At 36.0% G+C, this 21,391-nt stretch overlaps 1 pseudogene; it reads right to left on the bottom strand.

The window, feature by feature from the left end:
* Nucleotides 1-7,434: 7,434 nt before the first annotated feature.
* On the bottom strand, nt 7,435-20,012 carry LOC123541056 (trafficking protein particle complex subunit 4-like; annotated as a pseudogene).
* Between the last annotated feature and the right edge of the window lie 1,379 nt (nt 20,013-21,391).

Here is a 21,391-nt window from a genome sequence, read left to right as displayed (position 1 = left end):
TTAAAACTGATAAAAACAGTGCTCTTTTTCTGACTTGTGATATGAAATTTACTAATCTTCAAAAATCCGGGTTAAATTTTTGCTTCTTGAAATAGGAATGAAACTTTGTTAGCTTTATTATAATTACCTTTTTACATAAAATTTTGCCTTTGAATTGAATGCTAGCTGTTATGAAATAGGCAAACAGACAATAAAGTTTCCTTTTTAATTTTTACAGAGCATGAAGATCTTTCAAGCATCTGTACATCAGGGTAATACCCGTTTTATTGGATGTGGCCGGCATTTCATGATGTTCTTTTTCAGTGTTTTAAAGGAGATAGTGTTGGCATTTGTTTAAAGATGGGCATTTATTATGGGTTTTATGGTAGCTACTTTTGGTGTGTTTTTTTTTCTTTACGGTATTACTAATACAATTGCAGTGTCTTTCCATTGAAGTATGTCAGTTTGCACGGTAGTCATCACAAGATATTTTTATTTTTTTCTTTGACATCTGCTGTGAAAACTTGTTTAATTTCACTAAAAAGAGACTGCAATTATTGTTATAATTTAAAAACAAACTCATTTGGTTGCAGTTCATACTTTTTGATATTTACAAAATAGCATTTTATTACAGAATATACAGTAACAACAAGTTTCAGGTAAAGATGTCTGTACAACACAGTGATTGCTGAAGATATATATTTATTTATTTATTTATCCAAATCCCACATAAGATTTTTTCTTTCTAGTCTATTTTTCTCCAACACAAGGGAGATAACTAGAGGTGTCACTGTGAATAGCTATGGTCAGCAGAGTTTCCTGCCCTTGATGTTGAAGGCACTGGGTCTAGCTGTCCCTTGCAGTTTTCTGACCTTGAAGGTTTTGCTGCCTGGTATTTTAGGTGATCTTTTAGCTGCCGCCCCTTGGATAGTAACCTCCTTTTCACTTTTTCAGGTTGCTTTGCATACTTCTTCTGGTATTCCTCTTCCACCTGTCTTCTGCATGCCACTTTTTGAGGGTGGAGGGATGTCGAGGTTAATGCCAGTAGGTATCTACATCTGGTGTTCCCAAGTGGAGTGTCTTGCAGGCCAGCTGCCAGTCCAAGATTTGGTGCAGCTGGGTTCGGTCCTCGCCTCGGAGATGGTGCCTCTTGATATAGCTTCTTCAGTGTTGTAACATAATTACAGTTTGTATATTTTAGGGAGAACTTCCAACAAATGCCAACTTTTCTCTCCTCGGCCACTATGATATTGGCCTGTTCGCAGTCTAACTCCTCTTGTTTGTGAATCTGGAAGGCCTCATTGAAGGCTTCAGACATCTTTTCACAGTCTACAAGTCGCATGCCTGAACATGATGTTGTATCTTCTTTTTTCAGGGCTGACGTCTCAGTCACTTTTGGTTGTAGCACCCAGACATTTCCAGAGGTTTCCCCTCCATCAGCAGTAGGTCTAGCCACTAGAGAGAATTCTTCTGCAGTCATCCTTGAGGTAGAGGGCTTCTGTTCAGTGTCTCCACAGTTCATGCTACTCAGCTGTAGACCTTTGTTCCATGGGATGCTGCCAGGAGAAAATCTAGAAGACTTTCTATTGCAGTCTCCTTTCATAGTTGTGCAGTTGAAGTGAATTGTATAAAAGTAAGTGCTTTTCTGAGGATTACCAAAAAATTGATACCTATTTATATTAAACTTGGCATTCAAAGAATGCGGAAAATGCCTGTCAACAACCCCAGAAATTCCTGGATTCACAGAAGTGACACAGAAGTCAAGCTTGTCTCTACTGGAATGTTGTGTATTGGACAATATACAAGCCTGCCAGAGGCTGGACCAGACAGTGGCACATTTTAGCATGAGATATCTTTGGAACCACAGGTCATAAAATTGTAAAATTACCTATCATTTTGTTTGTTAAATTATAGCCTTTTAGAAAAGTAAAAATTTGACAGGTTCAGAATTTTTAATTTTTTTTTTTTTTTAATTTAAGATATTTAAAAAAGAAAGAAAAAAAAGTCTTAAGAAATTAAAAAAAAAAAAATTAACTACTGACTTCTGATGCAATTTGAATACATTTTCAGATAGACAATTATAAACTGAACAAAATTTTGTTCATTTGATGAAAAAATTCCAAGAAATGAAAAAAATATAGCAATTCTAGTTTTGGAATTTCACACAATTCTGCGGCTGCAGTTTGGTCAGAGTTCTGTATACACCTGTCATAGGAAAAAGGCTTTAAGTTTCAAATTAAATGATAGAATGACCTGAAAACATCAGGATTTGTTTGAAATACCCTATATTTTAATTTGCTAGAATATTATTTGAATTCACCGACAAATCTGTACTAACTGATATAGCTTGAAATGGAGAGGGTGACCCACATTAAAATTTAATATCTTTTTCAATTTTGCTTGTATTTGGATGAAACTTTCACAGGTGACAGTTATATGATGTAGAAACCTGACATTTTATTGATTTCAAGAAATTCTGATTTTTATTTGTATTATTTAATATTATATAATCATTATTATATTTTAATATGTAATTTTTCCAGAAAATGTGACAGATTCTACTTTCACTTTGAATGTTTGGCTAATTATAGCCCAGATATTTTTAATACACAGTCTACAGCCTCATTTCCATTTCTGGAGTTAAAAATTGAGGCATTTTTTGAAAAATACACTGAAATAATACACATAAAATGTGCATGGCTGTCATATTTGGCAGGGCTGTGTTAAAAAAGAGCCATAGGTTATGGGGTCATAAAGGCCAAGTTTCCAGATGGTGACTGGCATTCTATTCATGCCCACAGGTTGCCGTATATGATCAGTAGTCGCATTCTGTCTCTGGAGCCGGGTTTAGATTATCTCACCTATGTCACGAACCACTCTGCCTCAACCTGGAACACTTGAGCCTTGAACCTCATAGCGTAAATACTGAGAGGCAGAAGTGTGTTAACCGGGACTTCTGTTCGAAGCATGGGCCTTATGCAACTTGTCTTTTACTATAGTGTTAGTATATATTTCCTCCTAGCCTTCTGAGGTCTTGTTGTAACGCCTGCTGCTGTGCTGACGAGATCTGCCGAGCTATTTTGTACTTATCTTGATTGACTAAATTCATGTATTACAGAATGTTAAGACTGGGTATATCTCCAAATTTTCTCTGTTTACATATTGTAATTTTTTGCATACCGTAAAATTCCTAATAAAATAGCCACATAAGTAATTACCGTAAATTTCCAAAAAATGTCCTGGTGAATTTTTTTTATTTAGCACCAGACAGGGATCGGCTATTTTTTTTACTCTAAATGTATAGGAATTAAAGCAGAGCCAGATTTGAATAGCTGATACAGTTTTTTGGTCAGTATTTGTCGTGTCAGTGGTTATTTTTCTTACTATTTTTACTGAAATATTACCGGCATTTCATGATGTTCTTTTTCAATGTTTTAAAGGAGATAGACAGTAAGTGTTGGCATTAATTTTGTTTAAAGATGGGCATTTATTACAGGTTTTATGGTAGCTTTTTTTGGTATGTTTTTTTTTTACGGTATTACTAATACAATTGCAGTGTCTTTCCATTGAAGTACGTCAGTTTGCACGGTAGTCATCACAAGATATTTATATTTTTTTCTGTGACATCTGCCGTGAAAACTTGTTTAATTTCACAAAAAAAGAGACTGCAATTGTCATAATTTAAAAACAAACTCATTTGGTTGCAGTTCATACTTTTTTAATATTTACAAAATAGCATTTTATTACAGAATATACAACAACAACAATAACAACAACAACAGTCATAATTATTTACTAAACAACATATTTAATAAGTTTCAGGTAAAGATGTCTGACAACACAGTGATTGCTGAAGATATTTATTTATTTATTTGTCCATATCCCACATAAGATTTTTTTCTTTCTAGTCTATTTTTCTCCAACACAAGGGAGATAACTAGGTGTCACTGTGAATAGCTATGGTCAGCAGAGTTTCCTGCCCTTGATGTTGAAGGCACTGGGTCTAGCTGTCCCTTGCGGTTTTCTGACCTTAAAGGTTTTACTGCCAAGTATTTTAGGTGATTTTTTAGCTGCAGCCCCTTGGATAGTAACCTCCTTTTCACTTTTTCAGGTTGCTTTGCGTACTTCTTCTGGTATTTCTCTTCCACCTGTCTTCTGCATGCCACTTTTTGAGGGTGGAGGGATGTCGAGGTTTGCCAGTAGGTATCTACATCTGGTGTTCCCAAGTGGAGTGTCTTGCAGGCCAGCTGCCAGTCCAAGATTTGGTGCAGCTGGGTTCGGTCCTTGCCTCGGAGATGGTGCCTCTTGATATAGCTTCTTCAGTGGTGTAGCATAATTACAGTTTGTACATTTTAGGGAGAACTTCCAACAAATGCCAACTTTTCTCTCCTCGGCCACTATGATATTGGCCTGTTCGCAGTCTAACTCCTCTTGTTGGTGAATCTGGAAGGCCTCATTGAAGGCTTCAGACATATTTTCACAGCCTACAAGTCGCATGCCTGAACATGATGTTGTATCTTCTTTTTTCAGGGCTGACGTCTCAGTCAGTTTTGGTTGTAGCACCCGGACAATTCCAGAGGTTTCCCCTCCATCAGCAGTAGGTCTAGCCACTAGAGAGAATTCTTCTGCAGTCATCCTTGAGGCAGAGGGCTTCTGTTCAGTGTCTCCACAGTTCATGCTACTCAGCTGTAGACCTTTGTTCCATGGGATGCTGCCAGGAGAAAATCTAGAAGACTTTCTATTGCAGTCTCCTTTCATAGTTGTGCAGTTGAAGTGAATTGTATAAAAGCAAGTGCTTTTCTGAGGATTACCAAAAAATTGATACCTATTTATATTAAACTTGGCATTCAAAGAATGCGGAAAATGCCTATCAACAACCCCAGAAATTCCTGGATTCACAGAAGTGACACAGAAGTCAAGCTTGTCTCTACTGGAATGTTGTGTATTGGACAATATACAAGCCTGCCAGAGGCTGGACCAGACAGTGGCACATTTTAGCATAAGATATTTTTGAAACCACAGGTCATAAAGTTGTAAATTACATATCATTTTGTTTGTTAAATTATAGCCTTTTAGAAAAGTAAAAATTTGACAGGTTCAGAATTTTTGTTAATTTTTTTTTAATTTAAGATATTTAAAAAAAAAAAGAAAAAAACTCTTAAAATTTAAAAAAAAAAAAAAAAAAAAAATTGAACTACTGACTTTTGGTGCAATTATAAATAAAAAATTATTTAAAACTTAATATTTATTTAAAGAGAAATTACAGGTTTGTTTATTCAATGATTATGATCTTTTTATCAAAAGTAACAAAATAAAACCAGAAAAAAGATAAATGCTGGATTTTATTAGAAATTATTTAAAGAAGCGTTCAGTTGCATTTTTAATAGATAAAAAAGGAATATGGACAGAAGGACTTTATATATTAAAATGCATAATTCCCCTTGTGTTGTCTAAATAATGTTTCTTTTATGTATAATAAATCCAGCAATAAAGATATATCATTGTTCAAAATGCACATAATTTATTATTTCTAAAAGCTATGTGTCTGAATGCATTTTTTTTTTATTTTTGATAAAAAACAGCAATGATGAGATGTAATTGTTAGAAAACTTGATTTATTAAAAATATGATAAAAACACTGTTGTATCTTATCACTTAGTTTATTTAGCCCTAATTCAATCAAGCTTTCTAAACTCGTTATAAAGGTGAGAACTGATTTGCTATAAAGGTGAGAAATATCACCTGCAATTTATTTACTGCACAGTAGCTATACAGTATAGTAGTCGCAACTTGACCGCGATGGTTGACCTTAGGCTGATTATTCATATCGATTATTTCATTGTAGAAATAAGGGGGTGCTTAGGGTAGCCGTATATATTATATGGAATTAGTTTGTATACAGTATACAGTTGTATTTTTTAACTTTCCAATACACTAATTCATATTTACACAAATTTATATTTCCATTTTCTCGTGCAGCTCGTGTTTTTTAAATGCAGAGAGATTAAGTGTTTTACGTACATTCCTTTTTACTAATAAGTTGTACCTCATTATGTATTATAATACAAAGGTCAACCATCGGGGTCAAGTTGCGTCCACTATAGCTTATTATGATAAACAGAAGCAAGTCTATCAATTGTCCAGTCATGTATATTGGCTCTTACCGCCAATATGCAGACCATAGGCCACATACCTTGCATACCAGAATCAGTCTTTAAAAAATAAAAAAAATAAATAAAAACTTTTAAACTACTGACTTCTGGTGCAATTTGAATACATTTTCAGATAGACATTTATAAACTGAACAAATTTTTTTTTATTTGATGAAAAAATTCCAAGAAATCAAAAAAATATAGCAATTCTAGTTTTGGAATTTCACACAATTCTGTGGCTGCAGTTTGGTCAGAGTTCTGTATACACCTGTCATAGGAAAAAGGCTGTAAGTTTCAAATTAAATGATAGAATGACCTGAAAACATCAGGATATGTTCGAAATACCCTATATTTCAAATTTGCTAGAATATTATTTTAATTCACCGCTACTGTTTTATGGTCTATTTACTGTGGCCATAGTTGACTTACAGGAAGGTGTTTGGCACTGTTTTAAGTTCTATTTACTGTGATTACCACCGACTGGTCAGGTAGGTCTTTTCTACTGTTTGAATGTCTACTTACTGTGGCCATAGGTGAATTATCAGGAAACTCTTTCCTGCTGTTTTAATGTCTATTTACTGTGAACATAGTCAACTGGTCAGGAAAGTCTTTCCTGTTGTTTTATGGTCTATTTACTGTGGTCATCCACGACTGTTCAGGGTAGTCTTTGCCACCGTCTATTTTACTATTTTAGGTTTTTTTTTTACTGTTTGAAGGTCTATTTACTCTGGCCATAGGTGAATAATCAGGAAATTGTTTCCTGCTGTTTTAAGGTCTATTTACTGTGGACACAGTCAACTGGTCATGAAAGTCATTCCTGTTGTTTTAATGGCTGTTTACTGTAATTTAACCTTTAAAATGCCTGACCTTGACCTTTGACTCAATGACCTGGGTTGTGCGCTGTGCATGTTGTCTTGATGAGGTGAAGAATTGATGCTAGTTTTATGAAAGTCTTCTGAGTGGTATAGACAACATGGAGAGGACAGGAATTTAAGCTATCTGACCTTTGACCTCCAAGTGTTACCCTATGCTTGGATATAATGACCTGGGCAGTGCACTCTACTCACAGTCTTGATGAGGTGAACAATCGATGACATTTTATGAAAATCTTTCCAGCTGATAAGAAGATATGAAGCATTCATGCATAAATCCAGTATAGCCCCCATATACTTAACATCTTGGGGTATCAATATTGAGAAGTATATAACTATTGGAACTGCTGAAAATTAAATTTCAGAGTCTTGGATATTCCTTAGAAAACTATATATCTTGAAGGAGAACACAACATGGCATAACTAAAACGTATTTCAATGTTTTATTAAATATTGCACATTTTTGCAAAATACATATTAACAGTGTAGTGGATATATGCTGAATTTTGGGCTAATATGATATAAGCTTTCAACTATTCTCACCTTTACTTAAAGACGCTTGCTACAGTTTCATAATTTTTTTCTAAATAATAGATTTTGATGAAATGTTTTGTGGTAAAAGATCATGTTATGATGTATTGAAAAATGAAATAAAAATACTAGATCACCAGCTTTGTTTCAATTTAATTTGCTCCTAGATATGGTGCTATTTTAAACATTTTTCAAAATTTCTGTAATCCTAAAATATATTTCAGTAAAGTAAAATAATCAGCATAAATTTGATTATCTAAGCATTTTTGTAATGGAAAACAATATATCTATTTGAAACATGCTCCGAGAAATCAAAAGAACATGATTTTGTAAAGAAAAGAATACTTGTTAAGCAGACCCAAGGGCTATTTTTGCATATTTTTGTCAGTTTTAAGTTGGTACTTCTACTATTTTATCTAGTTTCACATAATAGAATTTAATCAAACTCTGCACATACCTTTGGTTATGTCTACCTAATCTAAAACAAAAAGAAAATTGATAGGGTACCGTATTAGATTTCGCTTAAATCAAATTACAATGAGGTGGGGTGTTGCGGGCATTTATACAACGCAGGTTGGCACGAAATACTCTTTCAGTGTTTGAGCAAATGACTTAGAAATGTATATATAAAATTATCAAACGGCAGGTTTCTTAATAATCGGATTTTAAGGTGTTTCTGAAGCATTTTGATGGCATAGAACAATGAAAGTTTCCCCGTTATTTTTTAACAAAACCTGTAGTTTACAAATGTACGGTACGGGATTAGAAACAGCTGTGACTCAATGCAGAGTTGGAGCGTTGGTATAAATAACAGACTCCAGTATATGTCGGATTGAAGCAATTTGAACTAAAAGTACTTTAAATGTATATATTTTGTAACCATGGTGATACTTACCCTAACCTTTAGTCAGTATATTATACATTTTGTACATTAAATGCATGCGAACATACAATAATTTGCGAATTTTTGCCATACACGACATTAGATAATCACTTCCGGGCATGCGCAGAAGACCGCACCAACTACTGTGTAGTGAGCTACATCGAAACCAAATTGGCACGGTGTTGGGGTAAATATCGACCCGTCCGGAAAAACTGTAGCGAGTGCCTTTAACCAAAATTATGCTTTACAAATGTAATACAGTTCAGGGTGGCCAACATACCAGACTTTTGGATATCCCACACATGGAGAAAATGTCCCAATTCAGGTAGAATTTTGCCTATATTTTCCTTTTTACGGTACTTGACGGATTTTCATAAGATAAAAGAACGTGGAAGACAGGAAAAAGTGTGCTTTCCTCTTCACAAAACGTCTGCAATCAGTTTTCAGTACCTGTCTCAAAACTAATGGCAGATGCTTTGTGCAGAGGAAAGCACTTATTTTGCTGACACACTGAATTTTATAAAAATCTGTCAACTAATAAGGAAAATATCGGCAAAAATTTTTAAATGTCACTTGATTCAAGATGTTTTTTTTTTCTGTGTGTACGGTATCCAAGTCATGCGGGTTGGCCATCATGTAGCTTAAATCCGCTAAAAATCCAGCAAGATTCTCCTAAAGTGATTAACATTTAAAGTCCTATATGGTCCCCAATGCATGATTCAATAACAAAACTATCTCTCAATGTAATACAATTATTTTTTTTCATTCAAAGTAGTGAGATAGTACACAGTGGCACAGCTGCACTGTGCTGCACCAAGAAAATTGCATAGGGCCCAAACATCAAGTTTATGCCTCATATTTCTGTCTGTCTCTCTGATGCACTTATGAAAGCACTAGAACTGAACTGCTTACGATACCCTAGTTTCTTTTCATCTTAAATAATACAATTTTGTGTACTTCATATTCATTAATTTACACCATAATACAGGTAAAACATACAAGCAGAATACTAAAATTTACAGACATTGTATTCAAGTTGAAGAAGTTATCTCATGCATAAAGAATTCTCTTGAATCACTGTCCTTGATGGCCTTGCACTAGTAATGGAACTCATGTGTAAGTACAAAACATTACATGTATTCAACCATTTTTTACACAATAATGATAATAAATTCATAAACTATTACCCATATTGGGGCTGAAGGTAAAATAATACTGTATGCTCTACTCAAATGACCTGCACTGACATTTAAGCAATGTTTACAAGTGCATTACAGTTTAAATTAAACTATTTCTTTTTTCTTCATAATTTTCTTTCTTAATTTGTCCTGCAATGCTCAGTTCATCTCTCATCTGCTTCAGTAACACTCGTATTTTTCTAACCTTTCACTTCTGCAGTTAAGCTACAATTTTCAAAGACAATCACAACTTCTTATAAAATAAATTTCCAAACAAAAGTATGTATTAATTATAAATAATTAGTCCACTGAACTCTAAAATCACGACTTTTACACACTTTTCTTATGATGTGTCAGGGATTATAACTAGTACTTGTAAAGTTACACCATTCAAACATTACTGATTCCCAGTCTTTCTGCCTGTTCTATAGACGACTGAAGATTAGTATCAAACAAGTCACACCTGAAAAATAGAACATTGCAGAATTATAAAGGATTCATATGCAGAAAATTTTCTTTAAAATTTATTTCTGGCAGGTTAGACCTTACTGAAATTTCAGACTTCATGCTCAGGTTGTCTGTGAAGTCTGTTAGCTATAGAAGTCTGTGGAAAGATTTGTTCTGTTGTCATGGCAACCAGCATTCTGTTTAGAATGGATTTCTTTGAAAAAAGTTTGAAAGAAGACCACCTAAGGAAGATTCCTGTGAAGTTTGGTTGAAATAGCTAACTTGTTTAAGAGACATAAATAAATTTAAAGCAATTTAATGACGGACTACAGACAGAGGGTGTTGGGGAAAACCTCAACTTAAATACTTTGTGATTACTCAGGTGAGCTAGCAACAGGTATAAAATAGAATAGTAAATTACTAACCACCTTGTGTAAAGAGTAATGTAACTGTTTACCAGTGGCAACATATTACATTACTCTATTCAATAATTTTGTGAGGCATGAAATATTTTTCAAAATATTCCAGTGGGAAATAATCCTAATAACAAGAGGGCCATGATGGCCCTATATCGCTCACCTGTTATCATTGCACTTGAGGACAAGAAGGTCCTCAGAAAAAATATCTAAGTCCAAAGGACCGTAACAACAAAGGGAAGAAATTTAACCAAAAAGAAAAAAAAATCTTACAAGGTACAGATATGTCAAAATACACCTGAAAATTGGAGGTACCATCCATGTTGTACCACAGAAAAGTGCTTTATAGTAACGTAAACAGAAAGTAATTAAAAAAAAAAATTATTGTAAGTGAACAAAAGAAGGATCTGCCAAATAAATCTGTTGACATAAATGAAATTTCAGATCAGTATCTTCATTAGTTACGGAGATATACCCATTTTAATTTAAAATAAAGGGAGGTAATTTGACATAAAATCAGTCCATAGTTATCTACCCTGATTGGCTCAGTCCAACTAATGACAATAATGAAATTTCAAATAAGTCCCATCAGAACTTACTGAAATAAATCCATTTTGATTACAATCAGGGGAGGTAATCAGATATAAAATAACTCTGAACCTACGCTTGGATCTGATTTGTCATAAAATCCAAGAATTATTGTTGTTGAAGTTATTTTGGAAGTTTGTATTAAATAAAACCATAAACAGCCAATTTTGGACCTTTAAGGGGCCATAACTCTGGAACCCATGAAGAAATCTGGCCAGTTCAAGAAAGGTACCAAGATCTTGTGGTGATAGAAGTTGAGTGCAAGTTTGGTTAAAATCGAATCATAAATGAAGCTGCTATTGTGCAGACAAGGTCAAAATAGCTAATTCTGGCCCTTTCAGGGGCCATAACTCTGGAACCCATAATGGAATCTCGCCAGTTCAAGACAGGAACCAAGATCTTATTGTGATACAAGCTGTGTGCAAGTTAGGTTAAAATCAAGTCATAAATGAAGCTGCTATTGTGCAGACAAGGTCAAAATAGCTAATTCTGGCCCTTTCAAGGGCCATAACTATGGAACCCGTAATGGAATCTGGCCAGTTCAAGAAAGGAACCAAGATCTTATAGTGATACAAGTTGTGTGCCAGTTTGGTAAAAATCAAATCATAAATAAAGCTGCTATTGTGCAAACAAGGTCAAAATAGCTAATTTTGGCCCTTTCAGGGGCTATAACTCTGGAACCCATAATGGGATCTGGCCAGTTCAAGAAAGGAACCGAGATCTTATGGTGATACATGTTGTGTGCAAGTTTGGTTAAAATAAAATCATAAATGAAACCACTATCGTGCAGACAAGAAATTGTTGACGGACGCACGGACGGACTGACGATGGACGAAGGGTGATCACAAAAGCTCATCTTGTCACTATGTGACAGGTGAGTTAAAAATGCATAACATCGAGTTTGGAATCTCAAAGAATCTGAAACCTGATTCGAAAGAATATGTATCTTAACAAAACTATTTTTGTTTCATTTATTTAAAGTGGATACACAGCCGAAATATTCCCAATTGAAAAACAACAGTCCTCCTGAAGTTGAGCTGTTTAACCTTTAGCCTGCTGGCAGCAAGCGATTCTGCCTTTGCGACCAGTGCAGACCAAGATCAGCCTGCAGTCTGATCATGGTCTGCACTGTTCCCTATTCAGTCAGTAAATTTTCAGTGAACACCCCTTTGAATAATAAGTGGTATTGCCAAAATTGAATAATGGACCAGTCCATTTCAGAAATTTAGCAGGGTAAAGGTAAAAGTAAACTTACCTTATTGGCATATCTAATAGTAGAATGGATTCTTCAGGGCAAAGCCTGCATACACTTCGTAAAATTTTTTCAACAATACGTCTACTGCTGCCTGACGTGGGTCAGCTATCACAATAAACTTTAATCCTGAAGAAAACAGTGACAGTTACTATTAAGTATTACAGAGATGGTAACCCTTACAGAAGAAAAAGGCCTGCTGCGTACTCTTGCTGTGTACATACAGCGTATATGATGCGTACATGATGTGTACTGAAATCAAGAGCTTTAAATAGTACGCAGGATATACACCGCACATACACCGATAGTACGTTTGTAGTACACTTTTGACATGCAAATGAGCTCTGCCGCGTACTACTTGCTGCGTACATGCTGTGGACTACATAGTACACAGGATGTACGCTGGAGGAATTTAGTATGCGGGAAATAGTACGCAGCATGTACGTGGCACATACACTTTTCACATGCAAATGAGCCTGCGGTGTACTACCCCTGCGGCGTACATGCTGTGTACTCCTGTGGCGTACATGCTGTGTACTCCTGCGGCGTACATTCTGTGTACTCCTGGCCCGAGTCCTGCGGCGTACATGCTGTGTACTCCTGCGGCGTACATTCTGTGTACTCCTGGCCCGAGTCCTGCGGCGTACATGCTGTGTACTCCTGCTGCATACATGCTGTGTACTCTTGTGGCGAAACTGCTGTGATAATGTAAATTCCTTACCCCACCAACTTTCTTATGCAAATGCTGATCATTTGGACAGAAAAAAACAGAAAAAAGATAAGTGACATGCATCAATAAGTATTTACCCTTACCAAAATAATGTAGATTGATGTTATCAAATAAATTAGTATACTTTTCTTCATCCACTTTTCAATGAAATAAACCATTTTTTGTAGCATGTAATTTGGTAAACATCTGAAGAAAATGGCGTAACTGCATCAAGGGGAAACAACTTTAATGCAACTAAATATAAGTGTTATAAATTTCGAAGTATCTGCGGTGTACATGCAGTGTACTATTTTCTTGTACAAGTCCCTCCTGCGTACATGCAGTGTACTCCTTAAATTTTCAGAGTCTGTGCTGCGTACTTGAAGTGTACTAGTGACCTCCTGCGTACATGCTGTGTACTCGTCGAAATAGTACACGGCATGTACGCGGCATGCGGTGTATGTAAAATGTACTCCTCTGGCGTACTACTGTGTTCGCGGCATATACATAGCAAATACGCAGCATGTACGCCACAGAGGCTTGCTTCTGTAAGGGAAGAGAGAAAATCTTGTGTTGATTACTCTTGCTTATACTTTATTTGGAATGAACCCTAACAAAATTTTTCAGCAGGACATACAAAATATGTACTTTAACATACTGTATGGAAAAGTTTGCATGGTGGAAATGTTCGCAAATTCAAGAAATACGCGCAAATATCAGCCAGCGTAAATTTCCATCTTCACCAAGACAGGTCAATAAAGTAAAGTAAATTAAGATAAACAAACTTAGCTTTGGCACTTCATTTTTTGGTGATTAGCGAATATTTCTGCTCGTGAAATATAACTTTTTAACCCGCAAGCATATCCACTTATACATTTTTTTCCTCCTTCCATCTTTCTCAACATTATGCTCTAACCTGTACTTGAAGTGACTGAGGAGATTATTCTTTTTTTATTTTAGATTATTTTTGTTCAAACTGTTATATGAAACAAGTAAATGAAGTATTGCCATTCAATACAGAGTCCACTGTTACAGTAATAATTCTCATAACAGATATTTTTAAATTGATGGGAAAACGGAGAAAAATAAGTAATGAAACACTTCATTATATACTTAAATGCAAAAGAAACTGTGCATTTTATATTTTCAGACTTTCTCAGAATTCAGTGATGGAATATTGTTGTCATGTTTGGTATCATTTTAAAGGATAAACATTTATCTTTTCAACTAACGTGATTTTATTAACATATGACGCGTCTACATTTAGTAGAGGTCAAAATCAAATATACACAAATAGCCGAGAGAATGTTTTCTTGTGTTCATTTAATGTAGTTCGATCAAAAGTGATGAAAATTTTGCATTAATATCATGTGTGCCCGCCATTCTGTCTAACAACTTATACAATATTGCCTTGCAGTAGCAGTGGCGGTTTGGTACTGACGTCGCATGTGCGTCAACTCAATGTGACAGTCCAGTCTGACACCAGTCACACGTAGTCTACCGAATTGAGGACAGCCGGCAACAGTACCCGTTTGCACAAATCTATCTCTCAACTTATTATAGTGTTTCTATGGAAATTAATTGCCCGTGAAACTGCTATGATAGAATTGCCCCTACCCAGCATTATCAAAGCGTCAATACGCTGATGTTTCAAAGTCGTGGCATATTTGCTGCTTGAATATTTCCAAACCTAAAGTTATATTCACATTTGTACATGTGCAAATGAATGTAAAGAAAACAAATTTTACCACCTGTGCCTATGTATACATGCTGCACGTGGAAATCATGTGAAATTGCTATTCGGGCTATTACATAGGACCTAGCCATAGTTTGACCGACATATTGTTGTGTTTACAAAACTTAATGACCATAAGATTCTTACTTGCCAAATTTTACAACTGTACACTCTGTAGAATTAAAGTTATCAAAACAAGAAAAGTGCCCAGTTTCTTTTACATTTAAGTATAATATTAAAGGAGAGTGATTCTGAAGAGAACACACAAACATTTTTTTAAAGTGGGTCCATATATAACACATCAGCTTGTTATGTCGAATGTTTGTGCCAAGCTCTTTCAATATTCATGCATCGGTCATAATAGATGAAAAAGTTACTGTCTGGACAAGAAAATTGCTCAAAACTCTTGACTTCTAAGTGTGACATTGACCTTGAAGCTATCAGTCCTGCATGTGATGCATAATCTCATAGGGAGCATTTGTGCTATGTATTATTAAAATCCCTTGATGGACTGCACAATTTTGGAGTGGACGAAAAACAGACACTGTTAACCTCTGGTCATTTGAGCTAGAGCTATTGGTTTTACACATGAGATTTCAACTTATTATGGGGAAGATTCATACCAAGTAATATTAAAATCCTCTGATGGCATGGGCGTAGGAGCGAGTTTAACTTTGGGGGGGGCCAAACCTTTTCGACCGGCGGCAGTGATGGGGGGGTGGGGGGGAGGACGGGGGTGCGGCAAGGTATCCTCGGTGCATTATTCATGACAAAGCCTCAAAGCCTTGAACAGGGGCCAAATGGGCCATAGGCCCCCTCAAGCCTCTATGTTTTAACAATCATTGAGTTATTCTGATGATACTACTAGGCACTGAACTGTCTTAATCAGTCATATTATGTATTGTTCTAATTAAGTGTGCCATTTTTAGCTCATCTGATTTTTTGAAAAAAAAATGATGAGTTATTGTCATCACTTGAGCGGTTGTCGGCGTCGGCGTCGGCGTCGGCGTTGCCTGGTTAAGTTTTATGTTTAGGTCAGCTTTTCTCCTAAACTATCAAAGCTATTGCTTTGAAACTTGGAATACTTGTTCACCATCATAAGCTGACCCTGTATAGCAAGAAACATAACTCCATCTTGCTTTTTGCAAGATTTATGGCCCCTTTTGTACTTAGAAAATATCAGATTTCTTGGTTAAGTTTTATGTTTAGGTCAACTTTTCTCCTAAACTATCAAAGCTTTTGCTTTGAAACTTGGAATACTTGTTCACCATCATAAGCAGACCATGTACATCAAGAAACATAACTCCATCTTGCTTTTTGCAAGAATTATTGCCCCTTTTTGACTTAGAAAATCAGTTTTCTTGGTTAAGTTTTATGTTTAGGTCAGCTTTTATCCTAAACTATCAAAGCTATTCCTTTAAAACTTGCAACACTTGTTCACCATCATAAGCTGACCCTGTACAGCAAGAAACATAACTCCATCCTGCTTTTTGCAAGATTTATGGCCCCTTTTGGACTTAGAAAATATCAGATTTCTTGGTTAAGTTTTATGTTTAGGTCAACTTTTTCTCTTAAACTATCAAAGCTATTGCTTTAAAACTTGCAACTCTTGTTCACCATCATAAGCTGACCCTGTACAGCAAGCAACATAACTCCATCCTGCTTTTTGCAATAATTATTGCCCCTTTTGGACTTAGAAAAATCATTTTCTTGGTTGAATATTATGTTTAAGTCAACTTTTCTCATAAACTATCAAAGCTATTGCTTTAAAACTTGCAGCAGTTTTTCACCATCATAAGTGGACACTGTACATCAAGAAACATAACTCTATCCTGCTTTTTGCAAGAGTGATGGCCCTTTTTAGACTTAGAAAATCGTGGGTAGGACAATATTTCTATTATACAAAAAAAATCAGATGAGCGTCAGCACCCGCAAGGCGGTGCTCTTGTTTTACATTCTTCTGTCGAAGCCTTGGACATACAATCAATTAGCGCTGCATTTGTCTAATTTTGATATAAAGTTGTGGAAATATCATTTCCCTTTATTGGACAATGAAAAACAAAAAAATACATAACGTTTGTAAACATGCATAAACAGGCTTAATAGTTACACAGATTTTTCAGACGCTCAAACCGGAACTGTAGTTATTGCGCTCAATGATATATTATTTTTATAAAATGTAATCAAAAAATCCTTGGCGTGGCGCGTACAGATTTCGGTACTCACACTACGGAAAGAGACAAGTCAGAATACAAGGGAAGGCCAAATGCAAATCAGAAATCAGGTTGAAAAGAATTATATGATGCTAAGCAAATGTTATATTAGACTCTCTTTTCCAAAATATTGGGGGGGGGGGGGGGGGGCAATCTATAGTTTGGCCCCCCCTCTCCTAGCTTTGGGGGGGCCTGGCCCCCGCTGGCCCCCCCTGCTCCTACGCCTATGTCAGATGGGAGGATACACATAAAAAGTTCTGTTCAGAGTTGGCCTCCAAGTGTGACATTGGCCAATCAGATAGGGGTCTGGAAGTTGCACAAAATAAATCATTTCATTATAAATGGGGAATATTTGTACCAAATGATATTTATGGACACGTTAATGACCAGACAGGAAAAAAAGGCTATTTAGATTTGACCTCAAAGTGGGACCTAGACCTCTGAGACAGTAATTTGGGTTTTGCTCATGACATGTCATCTCATTATTGGGAACATCTATCCCAAGTAATATCAGAGTTCCTTGATGAGTAGCTGAAATGAGGACCCTACAAGAAAAAACAAGGAGCTGCGTTCAATAAACGCCTGATGCCCCCAGTGGCATCTTTGTCGATAGATTTTGCACCTAAGTCCAAAACGAGGTGCAGGTCAAACTAAGGTCAGGTGATGTTTGAAGATGAGGAATAGTCAAAGTTTACATCTGTATTAGTATCAATTCATTCTTGTAAGGAGTACTGATGCTAGACGAAACGGTCCCATTTGGTTAACCAAGAGATGGCCCATATAAAGCAACCTAAGTCCAAAATGAGGTCAAGGTCAAACTGAGGTCAGGTTTTGATGTCTGAAGATGAGGAATGGTCACAGGTTACATCTGCATTAGTATCAAGTCATTCTAGTAAGGGGTATTGATTCTAGACGAAACGGTCCCATTTGGTTAACCTCGTACGGATGGACGGACAGGACAATCACTATATGCCTCCCGCATCAGTAGATGCTGGGGGCATAAAAACTTTTGAAACTTGACTTATGATATAGTGGTCTTGACCTTTAAGCCAGGGGTTGTGGTGTAGCCATGACATGTAAACTCATAATGGGGAACATTAATTTTTGTGCCAAGTAATATTAAAATCCCATGATGGATGCTTGACTTACAGAGCAAACCCTGTTGACACCAAGCTGTCAAGTGAGACCATTTCCTTTAAGCTGTGCATGGTATGTTGTTGAGCAATAGTATAATCAACTGACTGATGGCACAATTATGGTCCAGACACAAACCAGACCCTGTTAATACTATGTTTACATTTGGCCTCAAAGTGTGACCTTGACCATTCATCTTGTGGTCTGGAAGTTCTGCATGACACATGTATTCACTACAGAGAACATTTGTGTCCAGTAATATCAAAATCCCTTGAAGACAGTTACGGACCATACACGAAAAGGATAGACAAAGAATGATGGACAAACAGAATGACAGACAGATAAGCCTAACTCCAGTCTGCAAAACTGTTTTTCAACAAATAGAGGAACTACGAAAGATTTATCTCATAATTTTGATCATCTAAAATGTATGGACCAAAAACTGTTATAATTTAGATGAAAAGCAGCCATGAAACCATATTAACTTTTAACAAAGTCTAACACAAAGCTTTGATGTATAGAATATAATTATAGAATGCTTTCCAGACACTTCAATAATGGCAATTCTTCATTTGGATGATTCTTATTTTTTCTTATTGGACAACTGAAACAGCAAAAGGACTTCTAAACTAAACACTGTACCTGTCATAGTCTGCATACAATGGAGTTTAAATGTATCTGTTTCCAAAGTTTCTATACCAGATGACCTTTGCTCTGGAGAAAGCTGGGAACCAGTTGCAAATAGTCTGGAAAGAGGACAAGAAATGTGGATAGTCTATGAAAATCAGATTTTTCAAACCACAAACCATTTCAAACTGCAAAATTTATTAGTGTTCATCATGATCAAATAGTTCTTTTCATATAACAGTACAGGTAAGTAAGGAAAGGGCCAAATTTCACACAAATGCATAAAAGGGTTATAAATTTTTACCTACTTTACTCATCTGACAACAAAAAATTGTATAAAGATTTAAAGCTACAGTTTTTACAGTATTACAATATCAAAAAAATACTGAGTTTAGTACAGGAAGGGACATAATTCTGACTAAAAGCATCAGGAAGTTATGGTTCTTGGACTTTTTGCTAAACTCGTGATGATATAGTAAACAAGTATAGTGCTTAAGAAGAGTGGTCTGAAACAAAATTTTAACTGAGAAATCCCAGGTTTCTAAGTAAAGCAATTACAGATAACTTTCAAATTATCCCAAAATTTATATAAAGTTACATAACCATTGACTGAAAAAAGGCTGACATCAATTCTCATTGTCAAAATACTGAAGTCAGATTTGTTATTAAAACAAGCCTAGGTGTACTGATCAACTTAAATCTTGTCCTAATCCAGTGGAATTTTAGTGGTCAAAGTGGGGCTAAGTTTGGCCCAATCCCAATGACAAACAGTTACAGTGTAATTTCCATCTTTGGAGCCAAAATTCCCAACTAAAACCTTGTAAAAAAAAAAAGATTCACTCTCTGACATGAAAGTGCATGTCTGGAAATGCATTACTGGGTAGGCCTATATTGATACTTCTTGTCATAAAACTAGTTGACCATTGTTTATCAGACTCAAATGTTCATAGTTTGACCTTTGTTTAACAGGCATGTTAGAATACAAATTAACCAGACAAAAAGTTTTTACATTCTGTGGAAATGCTTTAAATGTTTTCAGACATTACATTTCTACATTATTTTCTAGTCATGCAGGAAGTAAATAAAACTGAGTACTTACGAATGAAACATGCTGGCTAACATAATTCTCTCTTTGGTTGTTAACTTGGGTCTACCAAATTTTATATTGATTGGAAAGTTTTCATCCGTAGAAAGAACTTCTAGTATATCACGCCCATCTTGGAGATTTTTTCCCTCGGCTGGAATTCCATTTACAGAGAGAAGTGTATGGCCAACTGTAATAAATTGACAAACAGTTTAAACTTTTATAACTTAAAACAGGCCATCATTCAGCTTTCCAGGAAGCATATAATACAGCATATTGTCACGTTTGACGTCGCGGGAGTGTAATAAAACCATTAAATAACAAGAGCACCACCTTGCTTGCTCATCTGATTTTTTTTGTATAATAGAAATATTGTCCTACCCATGATTTTCTAAGTCTAAAAAGGGCCATCATTCTTGCAAAAAGCAGGATAGAGTTATGTTGCTTGATGTACAGTGTCCGCTTATGATGACGAAAAACTGTTGCAAGTTTTAAAGCAATAGCTTTGATAGTTTATGAGAAAAGCTGACTTAAACATAATACTCAACCAAGAAAACTGATTTTCTAAGTCCAAAAGGGGCAATAACTAGAAATTGCTTTTGTAAAAAAGCACATGTCTCCCCCAATGCAAAGTCCTATAGGCAAGAAGTCAATAGGGGTCAGGAGCAAAAGTCAAAGAGACACTGATGTTTGGCTGCAATAGGGATCATCTACATGGCATGTCCAGTCATCCTGCTAAATTTCAACACTATTGGCCTTGTGGTTCTCAAGTCACTGTTCAGGCTCCTGTGACCTTGACCTTTGATCAAGTGACCTCAAAATAAATAGGGGTCATCTACTCTGCATGTCCAATCATCCTATTAAGTTTCAACATTCTAGGTCAAGTGGTTCTCAAGTTATTTTCCAGAAATGATTTTACATGACCAGGCTCAGTCAGAACAACCAACAGAACCTGTGAGTTACAAGGAGAAAGTCACCATCATCAAGGCACTAACGAGACCAAGGATGGAGGAAGATGCTTTTCATCTCCTTGATCGGTCTGAACAAGTGATGATGGTCAGGCTCCGCTCAGGGCACAACAAGCTCAATGCTCACATGTACAAGAAATACAGACTGACATCATTGCTAGATTGTCCATGTGGTGAAGAAGATCAGACTGCGGAGCATATACTTCGGAGATGTAAAAGGCATGACCAGGAGCGAGCTGCGACTTGGCCGATAGATACCTCAATCCACCAGAAACTGTATGGAGGCATTGAGGATCTTCGGCAAACCACAAGTTTCATCGAGGCTACTAGTCTGACAGTGTAGACGCGAACGACAAGAAGAAAAAGAACACATGACCAGGCCCCTGTGACCTTGACCTTTAATAGACTGACCCCAAAATCAATAGGGGTCATCTACTCTGCATGTTCAATCATCCTATGAAGTTTCAACATTCTGGGTCAACTGGTTCTCAAGTTATTGATCGGAAAATGTTTTCCATGTTCAGGCTCCTGTGACCTTGACCTTTAACAGAGTGACCCCAAAATCGATACGGGTCATTTACTCTGCATGTGCAATCATTCTATAAAGTTTTAACATTCTGGAT

Source organism: Mercenaria mercenaria, chromosome 11 (assembly GCF_021730395.1).
Source record: "Mercenaria mercenaria strain notata chromosome 11, MADL_Memer_1, whole genome shotgun sequence".
Classification (NCBI taxonomy): Eukaryota; Metazoa; Mollusca; class Bivalvia; order Venerida; family Veneridae; genus Mercenaria; species Mercenaria mercenaria.
The sequence above is the reverse complement of the archived record's forward strand: the minus strand, read 5'-3'. Positions and strand labels throughout refer to the sequence as shown.